Genomic DNA, 6,000 nt, shown 5'->3' with positions numbered 1-6,000 from the left:
AAATAGTATAACTGAATACGGCGGCTTCTCTAAAACGCTTTGTAATAGACGCAACTCATTCAGAAAAATTTACCTTATATTTTGTTTCGTCAAATCAGGTGTGAGAAATGCACAAAATAGCCCCATATTTAGATATATGGTCAAAAAGCTCCAGTCGACTAACATCGAGTTTTTGGCTCTGGCATATTTCAAGGATGCTACAAGTTTTACAATAGGTTTTATTAAAAAAAAAAACGTTTTTTTTTTTGTTAAAATCAATGAAGAGCCCTGGAGCTCTATTTTCTGTGTTGTAGCGACTTTGCTTTTGACCCTAAATCCACCTTCTTTCTAATCGTAAATATATTTTAAAGAGAATGCATTAATAAATCGTTTCGAATTAGCAATATTTTGTATACGTAAAAAACAGCAAAGGTTTTGAGATAGAAATGATCACCATGGACTACCCAGACAATAAACCTATGAAAAGCGGAAATAAGTGCCCCAAGCAGAAAATCTTAACATATCATTTTAATAATTTCCATTCTGTTCCTTTAAAACGACTTATGTGTTTCGTAACCTTCTTTTGTCTCTCACTCCGTTTGCTCCCCTCCCATGTCGCCGTCGTGCCCTCTCCACTTCGACACCCATCGCCCGCCCGCCCTTTCCGAATATTATCGAAATAGTAGTATGAATGAGCACAGTAGGAATGATAATACTGCTGACTAGCTAATTCGGAAAATCTGACTGCTCGTAGTAGCTGTCAATCTGGCTGTCGCCGCGCGGTTTTCATGGCAACAGGGCCGTGTTTTTGACTGAAAGCAGTTCGCACAGTAACAACACTGTCTTGCGCTCTTCTCGATTGCACTAGCGAGTCAGCAATCTCTATGGTGCTTCCTCGGTGTGTTCTCTGCCTAGCCAGTCTACCTACCACTCATCTGTACCGTGTAGCGCCCGACCACGAGACAGAGACCTAATGCTAACAGGTTACCACCAGTAGCGGTACCACGAATCTACTGCCTCCCGTACCTTTGCCTGGCCGTGTAGTCTCCGGCCTAAGACAGGCCGGTTCCAGTGCTATTAATGTCAGCAGTTTGACACAGCCATGAGCTGCGTTGCCTCTGGTGCCGAGTGGCTGTGAGTACCATTAGTGCCATTGCGGCAAGCGGCCGCTGCTGCCGCCGCCGCCGCCGCCGCCGGCGCCGTCGTCACTCTCATTCTGGGAAGAGTCGTTTGCGTTCTCTCTCTTCCTTGCGGTAGCGGCTGCAGTAGTGTCTGTATCGGCAGCAGTTCGGTGCACGATCCCGCACGCCGCGAGGCGTACACGCTTTGGCTGAGTTTCCCGGACAGACAAACAGACCGTCCGTCGAGGTAGCCGGCCGGCAGCAGAAGTAGCGACTCCCTCGCTAATAGATAGCCGCTGGTGATAGAGTAGTCGGAGTTTGCGGCTCGCGTATTTCAGATCTTATTGGATTGGAAGTTTGATTTGTTAAGACGAAGAAAGACGCGGTGCTTTGACGTGCAGTGTCATGTAGTATTGTTGTGCGCAGATTTGATCCGCTCGCAGAAAGTCAGGTGTGTACGCGCTAAGTAGCCGCTTACTGCTGTCTGTTGTCTGTTTCCCGCATACGGTGCTGTTGATAGTGGCGTTGATGGTGACTGAAGATAGGTTTGTCACCATTAAGTGGCTCCTTCTAGTACGGATAGCTGCAAGGGTGTTCGTGGTCGTGTGTTAGTGGGTCAGCTAGTGATAGCCCAGTTTAATTCTTGAGCGTCTCCGCCATGCGTGCTGACGCCAGTCTATCAGTGTTTCCTATAGAGACTATGCAGCGGTAGGTTTCACTCGAAAATACAGCCGGCAGAAGTAACGAAATAATTGGAACGAAATTGGAGAGCGCGTGCAATATGCTTGACTATGATAGTCTCCTATTAAAAAAAATATTTGTGTGCCAAGTTGTTACAGCGGCCCGTTCTATTTTCTTTCAAATGTTGTGGCCACATATTTCTCAGCGCGGCCTTAAAGCCCCTTCACTGACGAAGCTATTAGGTGCCATTCAATCGCCAGTGTTCCTAGCAGAGCTGTCACTCGTCGCCTGATGATCTCCCTCGGTGCGTGGCCGTGACGACGCCAAACGTTGCGACCTAATGGAGCAATTGCGAACTGTCTTTTTCGCAGAGCATCTGGATAACAACACTGAGAGCAGCACCTATTTTTGCAAGTTTTCCTGCATTCTAGCTTCTCTTATCGATGATCAGTGCCATAACCGCTATTCACCCGCCGCCTAACTCGGGTCAAGGGTATCACTTGTGTAAACACCCAGATGGACAACATGAACAACAAGCGAAAATAAAAGAAGTATTTCGAAATGACATCGAAATGGTAGACGCATGTTTGTCGCATTGGGCTTTGTGGTAGCGCGATACTGTTCGTGATTACTCGATCGTGTCTGTAACAACGATAAGAGTAATTGCTGCGCAGAAGAGTTCCCTTATGCGTGGCATGAAATTGAATCGGATCTAGAAGCGTTACTCGTGAGTACTAGCCGGGTCGAAAAATCTCCGCCACCTCGTCAGAATTTTGGCATCTTCAACAGCTGTTTGCTTGTACACGTTGGTGGTTACCAGGCAATTTGCCGCCAATAGTCAGTCAGTCTTTTGGATGACGGGACGTCGATACTCTGCTGTACTACTCCAATAACAGCTGAAGACGAAAAAATAAAAGAACAAAAAATGTATACGCCACGCCGTTTACTGATGGCGTGTGGCGTTTGAACACGACCCAAACAAAATTCATTGGCACAGCTCAAAGATAACAGATAGTCGAAAAATTGCCTGCCAAAGCTTCGAGCGGTACGCTGTATCGCCTGGCAGCAATGCATTCAGAGATATTGGTATCATATCTTATTGGTACCTCGTCTATTCATGAGTTGTATGCGATTCATTTGAAGACGGTGGTGCATGCAGGTTGTTTTTCATTCTCCTAGAATCAAGCCTCGAACGGAGACAACAGGAGTGACTTTAATCGCCGTTATTTGTTTATCATTGTTGGACAACTAAAATTCGAGAATGGAACTCGATTCGGAGTCCTACGAGTGCGTTTTACGCGCTGCTACGCGGGATACCTCTGGCTGATTGAGACGGCTACCGTCGTGCCGCCGATCAAGACCATTGCATGCACGAAGAAAGCACCATGCGATAAAAGGTACGTCACTAAATGCTTATAATAGGTGCTTAGGTAACGGCGGGGAGATGTCGACTATGACGGTAATACTGGTTCAAGACTGGTCGAGTGCTCACGTCATTGTGTAGGACACAGGCTCGCAGCACTTGCTTGCCCCCTTTATTATTGATAATTCTTATTAGAGCTGCTTCACTCCTCGAAGACATACACTAAATAGACGGAATGATACAACGTACTGAGGTCACATGTGCATAGGGTGTTACCCGATAACGTTCAAGTTTACGTCGTTCATTCAACAAATATAAGCTGGCCGGCCGTCACGGTCATGACGAGTCTGATTAGCAGCGAACTCGCTTCCGTTCGAGTCGTCTTTTTTTCGCATATATGTGCGGGTTCCATTTTCGGTTATTCAATCTAGAACGCCATCAGGTGGTGGGGAAAATTTGGGGGGAGACGAATCATGCACGTTAGCGGGAAAATATCATAAGCTAACTTGACGCTGCGCTGCGTCGACGCATCCTGTCGATATCCGTAATTTAACACTAAAAGCTGAACTTTTTCAATGTGCTTTAATCAGCTGGGTAGCTGATTTTTTTAGATAGCGAAAAACGCCGATACGAGAATCTTTGTCGGGCTTTTACAGCCCCGTCTTGATCAAGATAGTCTGACGCAATATACTAATGTAAAATTCAACTTTTTACTGTTAAATTATTTCTCCAAGGACACTGACACGACATGGTGGTACAGCGTTGCTTTCTGCTGTTTTTCTGGTATTAGCCAAAACGCGCTGTTATATGTTTGAAATAGGCCGTTTAACCTCATAGCGTCCGCACCACATAGTGATACGCGGAAAAAAATAAGGACGACCAACGGGAAGCGAGTTCGTTGCTAATCGGAATCTTTCTGACGTATGACGGCAAACACCTTACGTGCGTTTAACGAATACATTAAGCTTAAACGTAGACGTGACGTGGTTCATTAGGTAAACCAAGGGCGCATTGTTGCTATCTTCTCCCCTAATAACCAACCGATTACGAGTTTGTTTCTAGTTGATTTTACCTACCAGTATTACCTATGAATAGTATTAATATTCTATCAGCTTTGTACTGCGTTCAGATTTCAGATCACTTTGGTACTGATATTAAAAAAGAATCAATCGGACACACGGTTGTTCGTTAATCTTGCGTTACTGTCTCGCATAGATTTTGCTTCGAGTTGGTGAGGACCTACACCAATTTAAAGGTTGCGAACCTTAGCGCCTTGTTCGCAGTTAAACTATTGCTACTAGTGTTTCGTATGGCTACAAGAATACAAGCACGAGTGTATATTACACTGCACTAACTCTATGCATGCTTTTATATCATTTACTCTATACCTGTCGTCAGAAGCTCAAAAAACAAGCCAGTACAGTTTAGCGTCCGATCGATTGTTTTCGATAACCGAGCGCTTCGGTCGCTTTGGCAATCGCTGAGGCAGGGCTAAGCTTGGGGAACGGTGTTGCCTTTTCCGACTACGCTATCGCAGTTCTGTATACTATAATAGCAGGCTATCGGTTTGAGTAATTACGACCTGAAAAAGAGAAGGAAACACAGACACGAATGACACGTTTGCTTAAGTCCTCTGGACAAGCGGTGCGTGTTAAGTCTGATGGTAGAGTTTGAAGAAAACGGTTTTGCGCTGTTTGTGAACTGCCAGTGTACACGTAAAGCTGACGTCGTTCAACGCTGGTGATGCAGTGTTGAATGCCTGCCATGAATTTAAAACGCCGTGAACGTAGAACAGCTGCTTCGAGTGTCCCTAGGTAGTTTTGTTACCGATAGAAATCTCAATTATACCACTAGCGTGTACACAGCTGTACAAAAGAGATACTTACTCGTTAAGTGGATTCTAAAAGACATACGCGCTAAGCAATGTCGCCTTGAATACTATACACCCAATAGCGATATATGACGGTATATATGACGTATGTACAGGAGTCTGCATCACTACGTATTTGATCATATCAACATATGTACAACAGTATTTTTTCGAGCATCTCTTTGCGACTACACGCGTAAAGCTTCATCAGTCATGTTACCATTTATTTAGTGAATCGATACTCGACGCCTACGATAACTACTGCCATACAGACGTGGGTCCCTTAGTCGTCTTTACGGTGAAACAAACGTCTTTGCGGCGCGTCTACTTGCTGCAGAAACTATGTTTCATCATCAGAGAGAGCTCGGCCATTTCTTTCAGTGAAACCCGCCCAGCAGGATCTCTGAGAAAAGTGAAAGGAGCCCTATCTGATTGGGACCTGACTGCCACACAACCGCTAAGGAAGGCTACTAAATTTTGGAGGTAGCTGAAACTTTGACAAACGAGTACACAAAGCGAAGACCCCCCAAAAGTACTGCTAGAAATGTCATCCTATTTTTTTCATCATCTTCTTCCTTTCCGCCAAGCAAGAGAGGGCTTCTTTAAGAATACAAACGAAGGCAGGAGAAAGTACGAATATTTTTATTTAGTCGTTGTCAAGCTATGATTATAGCTATACCGGAATGTCTGAGATCTATTCGGATCTGATTCAAATACGATACGAACATTAGTTAGGCCAAAAGGCAGTGGCGAAGTAAAGTTGCAGTACAGAGGGAATATTTATTTACTTTGGTTTCAGTGGCAGGTGGATGTCATCCCGTTACCAAATGTTTCAGCTAAACATAGTGTTGATTCTACTCGCAGTATATACTATTTCGCGGGTTTATAGTTTAATGTACGCTGGTAGACACAATGACTTCTGAAACCCTCAAACAACACAGTTGTCATCAGTTGATACGTACATATGATAGCCATAAAAATAGCTA

At 44.7% G+C, this 6,000-nt stretch overlaps 1 protein-coding gene across 3 annotated transcripts in view; it reads left to right on the top strand.

Moving 5' to 3' along the window:
• Window positions 1–721: 721 nt before the first annotated feature.
• Window positions 722–6,000, top strand: part of LOC111258984 (beta-1,4-N-acetylgalactosaminyltransferase bre-4) — a 47,338-nt gene continuing 42,059 nt past the window's right edge. For 2 of the 3 annotated variants that reach the window (XR_015310389.1, XR_002679340.2), the window contains exon 1: window positions 722–3,178. The gene's annotated coding sequence lies outside the window, so the exon portion shown is untranslated. The remainder of the gene's footprint in view (window positions 3,179–6,000) is intronic. The other variant, XM_022830627.2, reaches the window with a different exon arrangement.

This window comes from Varroa jacobsoni, unplaced genomic scaffold, assembly GCF_002532875.2.
Source record: "Varroa jacobsoni isolate VJ856 unplaced genomic scaffold, vjacob_1.0 scaffold_283, whole genome shotgun sequence".
Lineage (NCBI taxonomy): Eukaryota > Metazoa > Arthropoda > Arachnida > Mesostigmata > Varroidae > Varroa > Varroa jacobsoni.
This window is presented reverse-complemented; position numbering and strand designations above follow the sequence as displayed.